The sequence below is a fragment of the Grus americana genome, chromosome 7 (assembly GCF_028858705.1).
Source record: "Grus americana isolate bGruAme1 chromosome 7, bGruAme1.mat, whole genome shotgun sequence".
Classification (NCBI taxonomy): domain Eukaryota; kingdom Metazoa; phylum Chordata; class Aves; order Gruiformes; family Gruidae; genus Grus; species Grus americana.
Window position 1 is genome coordinate 5151477 of NC_072858.1, and position 9517 is coordinate 5160993.

Consider the following 9517-nt stretch of genomic DNA (forward strand, 5'->3'; position numbering starts at 1 on the left):
AACTACTTAAACTGCCCCGATTGCCCGGGGTCCGGGGCTGCAGACACCACATCGCGTATCCCTCCGTGTCTGCCTGCAACGCTGCGCCTGGTTTGGGCAGCAATGGATGTATTTCTTTTCGCAGGTGCGTAACTCATAACGCAGTTCAGAAAATGATATTTATTACTGCTAATCACGTCCTTATTTAATTGCCAACAGCAATATGGATGATTGCTACGCTGAAAGCAGAAGGTGGTAAGAGTACCTCAAAATTACACACCTATGGATTAAGAGCGTTTCAAATTTATGACAGGTAATAGTCACGAGGTGGCTATAAATGCTTTACGAGTTCACTTAGTTGACATAAGGTCTAACCTTGCCACAAAAATACATTTTTATTCTGCTGACTTAAAGCAGGTTTGACAAATACTCTCCTGGATAACTCAACCCTCGCGTTTTATCTTTGGTTGGCCTAGGTGCCGTTTGCGACAGAGTTTTGCGGTGAAAGATGTAGCTGCGAGGCTGGGGACGTTCCCCTCATGGCTTCATCTCACCTCCCAGCTCATTAGAAGCCTCGGATTCCTGCCTGCGATTTTATTTTGACGTCGGAGGTGTAAATCAAGTCATAAACATATTTAAACTAATGTTGTTGAAAATCCGTAATTCTGACAGCGAAATGAGCAACAAAAAGTGCATATAATATTTGGTGACATGTAATTTTAACTTCATCTAGTCTCTTTGCTTTTGAGACATTGTTACCTGCAGGATAAGGCAATAAAATAAGGATGTACAAGAATGTGTCAAATGTAGGGCTTCCCTAAATTACACTCTGAGGCACAGATTAATACATTTAATACATTCCAGTCATGAGTGAAGTACTTATAGCAGAACAACTGCTCCTTCAGTGATATCATTCACTGGAATGAACTACAGCTAACAGTGACAAGCTGGAAAAATGCCCCCACTTTTCAAACTGTACAAATGGCATTTGGACACAGTAACTCAAAACTGGACACTTCATTTCAAGTTTAAAGCTAGTGGTCCAGTCAAAAGCTATTACTCCATCTTCTTTATTTGTAGTCCATGCTTTTGTGCTCTTTAAGAATCAAATAAATACTGGTGTAATGGTTAGCAACTGCCAGTTCAACGAAAAATACTGCTAAATTCACCAATAAGTCTTTTTTCTACACACACAAATTTATGACATAAGAACTGAACCCATTCCTGTTACAATGTCTGGATAGTTTTTTAATGTAGAGGGAGACTCACTTTAGTGATAAGAGTTTAAACCTCAACTACTTTTTCCTTCTTTCTGGATCATACATCTAGATAGAGAAGAGCGTGCAATAAACGACTGGTGCGTGTAAGCCAAGGTGCGCCGAGCTGGCCCGTTCTCAGCTCCATCAATCCGGCAGAGGCAAGTGATCTCCGTGGCTCTGCGGCCTCTTGCACCGACTGCTCCTTCCCTTCTGCATTTGCACCGAATGAAAAGAGATTATCTAAACGCGGATGCAAGATCTGCCCCCTTTTCTGCATTATTGTAAGAACCTGATGGAGAAGGGAAGGAGACCGAGCTGGGTACGAGCTCGCTCGATGCCTCCTCCTTGTTGCTTCTACACCATCCTCTTCGGTCCGCTATTTGCAAGTCCCTCTCCCTCGAAGGGACTTCCCAAGCCTCCCACCATGCTCACCGCTGGCTATATAATAGTTGGATCCCGGTTTGTGATCTCCACTAGCACGTGTGCCCGTGCAAAGGGAGGGAGCAGCGCGACCCTTTGACGGAGGAGGACTTGGTGCAGAAACGAGAGGTTGCCCAGGGAATGGGGCCGGTTCCTTTCCGCCCGCTGTAGCACCATGTGCAGGCTCTGGGACTTGAGTTTTCAAGTTCCAGCTTTGATCTGCCTGTACAAAATAACCGATGCAGACAGGTACAAGGCTTGAGCTCCTGCGCAGCAATCAGCACGTGCATCATACCCTGAGAGAAATCTCTCCTGCATCCCCACACAGCTACCACATTAGGGGCTATGAGGGCATCTGTGAACTAATGCTTATTCCAGACAACATCTACGCTTAAAAAAAAATGGATTATTAGGTGCCACATCACACCTGGAAAAATGCTTATGGATCTGGGGGTTACGCTAGTAATTGTGCTGAACTTCTGTAACTGGCTGATGCGAGACCTAAGCAGAGATGGTGTAATGAAGGGATAAATATTCATGCTGTCCAAGTGCCTCGTCTTCTCTCCAGCCGGCCTTTTTACAGTGTGCTGCATTAAATCCTACAGTAAAACAAGAACCTAACACCCACTGCAGGGAACAACGGATTAGTTTCTAACAGGAGAAAAACTCACAGCCTAACACTTTTTCAGAAAAGTACACAAATATCTTTCCCCAAACTCATGAGATTACTTTCAACTTGTTTTGGAGAAGACAAGGAGCTAAACCACAAATAATTCTGGATTTTCTAAACATATTGGGTTTGTTCTCCAGCTTCCCCAGAGAGTGATCATAATCCTGTTCCTTTTTGTCACTGATATTTGCCACTAGAAGACTTAAAATTATGGGTCTATTTTCAGGTTTCCTTTCCACCAGTGCAGGCTCTGCAGTGGTCCCATCACCAGAAGACCCATGGTATCTTAAGCACTCAAGAAGTGGTGTCTGGAAACAGAAATTAGTTTAATTTCCACAGAAAGGACTTACATTTTCTTTTATTCAGTTTCTTAAAGACACTGACACTGAGATGAACAAGAATTTTATGATGTTCTAAGTAATTTCATTTGGTGTCATAATTACATCTTGATTAATTCTATCCACATGGAAAATTATGAGGGTTTTTTTTTTCTTTTTTTTTTTCCTTATCTGCAGGGTACATTTTAAAGATTTTGTATTAACTGCAAGTAATGTGAGTTGGGAAGACTGTAGCACTCTGCAAACAAAGCACCTTTAGTGGCTGAGAAGGGATAAATGACAGGTATAACTGTCCCACTGATCTCTGCATTGACATTATGAGAATACAAAGACCCTGGAAGCTATGGTGCAGAAGAAAGTAGGCTGCTAATACACATACCTCTGGCACCTCGCTTCTTCCACCGCTGGCACTGAACAGAACATGTCTGTTACTATCTTTCCTTCTTGGAGAGAAGCTCCTTGCAATTTATGGCATGTTGAATGATTGATCAGAGCTCAGCAGCCCCAGCCCTGCAGTACCCAGTGGGACGCATGCTGCAAGCGGTGCAACTCGCTTTTGAAACGAGAGGCTGGAAGACTGGGATTCTTGTAGGTTTTCTAAAATCGTAGAATCCTAGAACGGTTTGGGTTGGAAGGGACCTCACAGCCCATCTAGTTGCAACCCCCTGCCATGGGCAGGGACACCCTCCACTAGCCCAGGTTGCCCAAAGCCCCATCCAACCTGGCCTTGAACACTGCCAGGGAGCCAGGGGCAGGCACAGCTTCTCTGGGCAACCTGTGCCAGGGCCTCAGCACCCTCACAGGGAAGAATTTCTTCCTAATATCTCATCTAAATCTCCCCTCCTTCAGCTTAAGGCCATTCCCCCTTGTCCTGTCACTCCATGCCCTTGTAAGCAGTCCCTCTCCAGCTTTCCTGTAGCCCCTTCAGGTACTGGAAAGTTGCTATAATTAAGATTATTTTAATCCCTTTACCTTGGCCAGTTGACACCACTTTTTGAGTTTGGCAGATATTGTAAAAAAGTAAAATTTTAATTGCCTAAGCATGCAAAGTTGTAAGTTTTTCTCCCAAGTTCTGCTGTAGCCCCAAAAAGAACAATGAGAAGCCACGGAGGCTGCAGGACATACTTGCCCACGCAGGTTTGCTGCAATGCAGCTCCGACCATGCTGAATTCCCCGGCACTGGCAAAGTCTGCCCTTACTGAAAGCACTCACAACTTGTTCCTGGGAGTTTCCGCATGGCCTTCACCCCCTCATGATTTGTATGAGAACAAGAGACTGCAGCGCCTTGCAGGATGAGTCCCGAGGAAGAGCTGTGGATACTCAGAAAAATCCTCACAATTAATATTCATTTGAAAAATAGAATTGGTATCTCTTTTCCTTCCCCTCCCTGCCATTCTCTCTTGCGAAATAGCTTTGCAGTGAGGAACCTATTATTGGCCATTGCACATCATTAATTTTAGAATCATTTCTCTTCTGCTGCATCTCACGGTCCTGCACTACACTGCCTAACATTGTCATCCCAGCATAGGAAGCATCGCCTATTTCCAGCAGAACACTGCAGACCAGAATTACTCAGTCTAAGAGAGACCTAAGCTAGACATCGCAGAGCGGTGCAGGGGTGGAGCTGACATACAGATACGCAGTCATGAAAAGACATCGTGGATGAAGAGATGTTGCCGTGTGTAAAGGGACTGGGAGCGCAGGCAATGGCTGCAAAGCCTGGGACATTTCTCAGCAGTGTCTTGCTTAGAAATCCAAATTTCAAGAGTAGAAACCAACCCTATTAAGATATAGTTTACTGCATTTTAAGACTATACAGAGGTCTCAACATCTTATATCTTTGATAGGTTTATGACAGAGAATACATTTAATTTTACCTCTTTCAGCACCAGTGAGCCCATGAACAGACTTCACCGCTTATTGCCCGCTCCGAGGGCTTTGGCCGCTGGAAGACTTCACGGCTGCTAGGCTTATGCCAGAGCTTATGCTGGCAGAGCCGACACCATTCCTCACACCTTCCTCCGAAAAGCTGAAGCCGAGACTCACCCAACCGAGGCCCGCAGTGTGTATTACATGTAAAGGGGCTTTGGGTGCCAGGCAGACCCCACCAGTCACTACAGCTGCAGGACCAGTTCTTACGCAATTAACCTGACTTCACTCGCAGGGACAAAGCGTTTTCACTACGGCAAGCGAGAGGATGCAGGGCTAGGGATGCTTTTTTACCAGTACACTGCTTCTGCTCACCAATTTTTCTTAAAAATAATCTAGACGCTGGTTTACGTTAGTCCATATCCAATCCTAACCCAGCCTGTAAACACTTTGAAGGAGAACTGTCTTTTTTTTTTTGCTTTTACCCAGATAACAGGGGTCTATATGGATCTTCTACAATGGGCCATAGCTAGGGATCCTAGATCAGTACAAATAAGAGTGAAAAATAACACTGTTCTAAATTGCTATGACTAATTCCTTGTATTAGTAACACAAAACCCAATTCAATCCATATCACAGGTTTTTATCAGCGGCCAAGTACTAATCCACAATTTTACCAGCGTCTGCCTGTTTTTCCATGGAACAATAGCAAAATGTATTTCCAATTCTGATTTTGACTCATTAAATCCTGTTGACAAGATCGCTCAAGAATTAGATGAAACCCTTTTCAGAAGAACTCTCCTCAAGGTGCACACATGGAGAGCAGCCCTCAAATATGTCATTCCTGGAAAACCCAACACGACGTTAGGAGACCTGCTACTCCTGCTGCAGTGCCTGGGCAGAATACGGAGCGCAGAGTAAACTGACAAAATAATTGGATTATACATGCACAATTCAGACTTTCAGTTACTGGGTGCTTTCTTGCTTCTGGTTTCCACAGAAAAGTCAGGTTTTTGTTCCTTAAGTCCTCGTACTGCTTATTTACATATGAAAAGGTAAGTTTATAAAAGAGCTTTCCTATTTTACTGCATCTAATAGTTAATAATTTAAATCTGTGGCCATTATCATCATATAGATTGACACAAATGGCATATGGATCAGTCTGGGGATGAGGGTTAGTTTCTTTTAAGAGAGAATTGTTTTAGTTTTTGCAGGAAATTAATCAGGGGAATGGGCTTTGTGGAGCATGGAGCAAATCTAATCTGTTCTTTGTTCAAATTTGCCTTGCTCCAATTCCTAGCAATTGTAGACAACATGCTCTTTTGTTCGGGAGCCACTTGTTACATGCATAATTAGAGACTGCAGTAGCTGTGTTTAAAGAAAAACTGTTTTCCAATGTAATGTGTGATCTTGATAATAGTATTTTCATCAAAGGTAGCAATTACATTCATTAAGCTGGGACTGGCAAGGCAGCAAGGAAATTAAGTGGAAGGTGAATAAAAAGCTCCCCGTTTCTTTTTAAAATCTCTGTCTCTTTATAAGTTGAAATGCACCATGTTGAGCTGCAAACTGGAAAATACATACTGAATATAAAAAAAGAAAGAAAGAAAAAAAAATAAAGTCCTCCTTAACCTTTCTGAATAATGATCCCGAAGATATCCTAGGGACACCTACTATAGATGCACTTTTCAAATTAAAGGGCTTTATTCTACATTAATTTCTTATGCAAGTTTTAAACGAGCTCAACATATGATTCAGGTCTTTAAAGGCTCCAGGGCTCTCTAGGATTAATTCACTGTTCTTTTCACACATAAATTAATTGTTTTGTGTTCTCAAAAATAGCAAACAGCACATAAATCAACCAGTTTAGAAAAGACGCAAGGCTGGTGCCTTCTGCAAATCACTGAAGTTTGCTATTTACACTTCATTATTATAATATGTAACTTTTAAAGAAAAAGCTGGAAAAGTAGGACATACGTGGTTAATTCTAAGCAGATTTCTTGAGTGCATAACTCATGTTAGCAATTTGATTCCTTGAAAGACAAAAGTTGTGGTGCACTGAAAACCCATTCTTCCATCGCTCTAATTATATTTTTCCCAGTTCATAATTCAATTATGCATCACTAATCTATTTGCAAACATTGTCATATAAAAATAGCTAGTTGGTTGGGGTTGGCTTTGTTGTTGTTTGTTTGTTTTTTTTTTTCCCCTCTTTTTGCCTTAAGCCTTCTGAAAGTGAGATTTGCAGATGGAAAAATGTGAAAATCTAAAGACCAGAGCCCCAGGAGGGCTGTGCCCAGCCCGTGGCTCCCCCAGGCACTCCTGCTGAGCACACACACAGGAATCTCATTTTTTGACTCCAAAATGTAATCCTCCTTTTTTTTTTTCCCCCAGACACTGTATCGCAGGCTGAGAAGCAGGGGAAGCGGCTCCATCCCTTCATAGCTTTGCCCTGTGCGGACAGCCAGGGCAGCACACCACTGCAGAGAAGTCGCTGCTTCAGATGAGGGCTGAGCCCTAATTTTGCATGCAGGCAAAACACCCCCACTTCAGGGATCTCAGCAAGCGTCAACCAAAGCAGATGACATTGCAGCTAGTGGGGCAAGTTTAATTTACCAGCTCTTATGGCAGGACAGGTACCGAGAAGCAGGCGATGGCAGGTACCGTGCTCCCTCCTGAACAGGGATGTCCCAGTGCACTCTGATCTCGAGGTAAGAGAGGAAAACGAAGCCAGAACCTGGTTATCCATAACTCCAAAAATAACTGTTTCTCCCTCTGCCCTTCCCAGAAATAGAATATGAAACCACAGCATCTTGGACAAATTGGAATTTGCATAGTTCTGCGAAGCATTTCCTTCAGTTAGGAATGATTTAATTATTCTTCACTTCCTCTTCTAGAAATCATTCCTGGATAATGAGGTTAGCATAGAGCAGATATGTTTCAGTCAAGAAATAGAAGTAATTCAGTGCCAGAAGGCTTTTACAGTTTAAAAAAAAAAAGATTTTTGGACACTTCCAAATAGAAGCAGCAGTATAGAGAAGGTTGGCTATTAAATTACAGTACTCTGAGACACCAGATCGCCGGGTGCTTTAACCCTGTGCTGTGTCAGCACCCTGAAGTATTAGAGGACAACCACAACTCTCTCGCAGCCCAGATTCTTACACAAGGGTAACAAGACACATTTTAAATAATTATTAAATAATGACAAGCTATATTACCTCCAGAGAATTGTTTATCTCTGCAAATTGAATCACTGTAGTCAAAGCACAAAGCATGAAGAGCTAAAATACTTCTAACAGAAAATGGAAGACCTACTGCTGCACCTTACTTTGGACCTTGGAAACCAAATTCTGCATGGCAGTCAAATCTATTTTATGACAAATAGCTTGCTAAATCTAGCTTTTATTATTCAAGCAACAATCAAAACAACCTGCCATGTCAATCAAAAGTAGCCATTGCTGCAATTAAACCGAGCAAATTATTTTCTCTTTAAAGTGTGGTTGGACGGACATTGAGAAGACCAAAGTAATCTGGAATTTAAGAAGGGAGCGTAACAGTTTGTGTTTGGTAAAATTCATACAGTGGAACATAAGGAATTTTTCTCTGAACATGGGGAAAACAAGAGTATGAATGTAAATACAGCCTTCATCTCATATAACCATCTTCTAGTACATAATAGGGAGTCATAAAACATTTTCAAAGTTCAAAAAGTACCTGAGCTGAAAAAAGTGCTTTGCCTCAATTCTTGTGGGAACAATTGGAGCAAATGCTGCATTTGGTGCGTAAACATCCTCCATCTCAGGAAGAGAATGTCTAACATTTTCTTTCCCAAAACAAACAGCATCAGTTCCTCCACTAAAACACATTTGCTCCGTACCAACTGTATCTTCAACAGCGCCATTAACAAAGCGAGTTCTGTGAAGCTTTTCAGTATATAACTACATTTCCAGAAGCTTAACTTTGATTTCTGAATTATTCCCCAATTCTTTTTGGGTCAGTTTAGCAGAGCTGACACAAAGCTGTTCTGTATGAGATAAAAATGCAAAAAAAACCCCAAAAAAACCCCAGCATTGTGCCTACAACATCATTGCAAAGTTGGCTTTTTTTGCTTCAGCTTGTCCTTTAGCTGGTGTTGGGTGCACGATACAGCAAATCCATAAACAAAGTTATATCAGCTAATACTTTTTAGCATAAATAACATTTGCAGCTTCTGGGACTCTCAACCTTTCACACTCTCTGTTTTTTGTATCCCTACAGAAAAAAAAAAATATCCTGAGAAGCGAGTGTCTTTCTAAAATGTAATTTTCATGTTTTTGGGTACCATCTAAACAAAGGCAGAAAAATTCAGCAACGCAGTTATCAAATTAAAACTGGATGACTGCTCTGGCTATATTGAAAAATTTGCATTTAATTTGCATCTTTAGGATGCAAATTGGTGAACAGAAAAATCTTGCAGCATGTCCTAGAAAATAATTAAATAATTCAGGCCAAAAATATCCAAGAAACTTGCAGCAAAAATGTGATGAAAAGGATGATCAGAAAATTATTCTGCTCCTCTCATGGGTGGGTCATCATTTTGGCTGGATGTTCATAAAAGGAGGCAGGAAACAGCCTCTTGACCAGGAGAACATCAGCTCTGGGTATGTGTGTCAGAGCTTCTGGGGTGCTGCGAAGTGAAGACCAGCCCAGACTCCTTCTGCAGGCTCCAAAATGGAAACTTTCCCATTCAAACTTACCCGGCTCAGAGAGGCACGAGATACAAACTCCACACAAACCCATCACACGGCAGCTCAGCTCTTCCCTTCGTTGCCTCTACCCTAGGAAAGAAAGTTGTCTCACAGCTGCCAAACATTAAGGCATCTCTTGATTTGCCAACTTGTATTTGGCCCCAAACCAAACTGGCAGTAACGCACCATTTCAGCTCTTCCCACCGTGACCCTCCAGCCAGCGTTGCAGATGGAGCGCAGCTCGTTTGAAGTCCT